The following is a 2,694-nucleotide window of genomic DNA, read 5'->3' on the forward strand; positions in this document are numbered from 1 at the left end:
TTTCAAATTTACTTCATTTTTACTTTTTATTTACCTGTAATTTTAATTTGCCTGAAGGTAAGCGACAGGTTTTGATTTAAATTCTATGGTAAATCTTTATTATATATGTTCTTGTGTATGTCTGTGAGTATATTTCATTTAGTTGATGTATTTAATTTTCTAGTTTTCTTCAAAAACAAATTCCAGTATTTCATTTTGTTTTACATGTTCATATGTGTATTAAATTCAACTGATAATCTATATTTAACAAACTCTATCATTACACACTTTTTTAAAATAGGATGTGTTTCATTATATATTTGTCAGATTTTCAGAATAATTGTCTTATATAAATTAGAACTAGTAGCTACTTTTCTTGAAAAAGAAACAGAATTTGTGTTATCAAGTACCTGCAGAAAAAGGGCATGACGAAAGTTTCTGCTGAGTGGGTGTCATGTCCTCTGATACCAAATCAAAAGTGCACCATGCCAAATTACATGGGAAAATCTGACATTGAGGCAGATCCAGCTGGTTTCCTTCAACTGCCTCAGGTTTTGGAATGCAAAGAACATTACATTTATTGACTATCTTCAAAAGTGCTACACCATCAATGGCAAGTACTATGCCAACTTGTTGAAGCAGTTAAAAAAGGATAGCAAGACCAAACACCCAAGGAAACTGACCAAAGAGGTCTTGTTTCATCAGGACAATGCTCCAGCACTTAAGTCCTTGATTTCAATAGCTGTGCATAGCTAGCTAATCACCTACTCCAATTCGCCAGATTTGGTCCCATCAGGCTAACATGAAAAAGCACTTGGCTAGGAACTGATATTACAGTGATGATGACATCACACCTGCTGTTTATTACTTTTTTCACCAACAGAATGAGAGCTTGTTCACCAATGGGATCCAAGTACTGCAACACCAATAGAAGTATTTGGACCCAAGGGCCAAGGGTTTTGTGTTAGTAGTTATAAAACATATATAAATATAATTGGGGAATGGAGCTGGTAAAATCCAGGCTACGTATGTTCCCTAGCTAGCAGAACCTTGGAAGTACTAATTATTCAACCAGAGACATTCCATTAGCTACTCATCAGGCTGAAGATACCTTAGTTAAATGAAGATTAAATTGTCATCATGGGATCCCAAGTTAACTCATAGGAGATTTAACTAAGGCATCTTTGGCCTGATGAGCAGCTAGCAGAGTACCCCTCATAGAATAATTATTACTTCCGAGGTTCTGCTAGCTAGAAAACATATGTAGCCTGGATTTTACCAGCCCTATTCCCTCAATTTGGACTTTTAGTTGGTAACCGTGCAGTATAAAATAACATTTTTTCAGCTTATCGAACTTCAATAATGGAAAAATTTACAACCTTTTATGCCAATAAACTATTGTTCCTGAAAGTTGTTTTTCACACCATCTACAAACTGCTCAAAGCTTACTAACTTCCTACACCTGGATCCTCAGATCTTACATTTACATAAATCCCAATTTTATTTTGGTACTTATGGAAGAAACTGTCTGAAGACTCATATTGTCGTTCAATGCTCGAAATGGGGAGTAGATAGACAGCTGACAACTGATGAAGGGTCGTTCTTTATGTTACTTGTCCTGTATTCCATTTCTTTCTCTCATTTGTATATTGAACTCATTTGCTTTCATATTTCATGCTGTTTACTGTTGGTAATGTCCTGTACACATATATGCATATATATATATTATTTATATTATTTGATTGAATGCCACGCATCCATTTCCAGCTACCGTCATCTCGGCCTATGCCCCTCAGCCGGGACTACCCGATGGACAGAAAGACCGATTTTATGACGCCCTCTTGCAAACTACCTCGTCGACGAATGACAGGGACCTTCTCTTTGTACCTGGTGACTTCAATGATGCAGGAGGCATCCATGGCATTCATGGAGGTTATGGCTTCGGTTCCCGCAATGAGGAGGGAACCAGACTGCTGGAGTTCTGTGATGCAAACAACCTAATGGTTTGCAATACCAACTTCAGGAAACCAGCCTGTCACCTAGTCACTTACTGTTCCGGCAGACACTCTAGCCAAATCGACAACATCCTTGCCAGAAATAGGGAAAGAGGGCAGCTTATAAATGCCAAAACCTTCCCTGGCGAAGAATGCACCTCTCAACACAGGTTAGTAGTTAGCGACTTCGAAATCAAGGCAAACAGAATGCCCAGATGTAGACCGGCTTGGAAGAGAAGGGTCTGGAAGCTTAAAGATATTGCATATGGACAGAGATTTAGGGACATACTACTTGAAGCATTTCACGAAATAGAAGGGGATATAGCATCATATAATGTGGAAGACAACTGGAGGGTTCTATGGGACAACTTGTTGAGAGCCACCTATCAGATCTGTGGCTGGTGTAATGTCCCCTCCCGACCCAAAGTAACGTGGTGGTGGAACAATGTGGTTGACAGGGCTATTAACAAAAGAAACAGGCTTGGAAGGACTGGAAGAACGGAGGTAGCAGGGAATTGTATCAGACTGCCAGAAGGGAAGCTAGGAGACAGGTTTACTTAGCCAGATGGGAAGCAGATAAGAAAAAGTTTGCCAATGTTCTGTGCCGTGAGGACCAAAGACTTGAAGTATTTCGTGTTGAAAGACAGTGTGTGAGAGAGAATCGTGATGTCGTGGGAGAGAAATGTGTTCGCATGCATGATGGTACACTTGCACTGAATGA

The sequence above is a fragment of the Octopus bimaculoides genome, chromosome 15 (assembly GCF_001194135.2).
Source record: "Octopus bimaculoides isolate UCB-OBI-ISO-001 chromosome 15, ASM119413v2, whole genome shotgun sequence".
Lineage (NCBI taxonomy): Eukaryota > Metazoa > Mollusca > Cephalopoda > Octopoda > Octopodidae > Octopus > Octopus bimaculoides.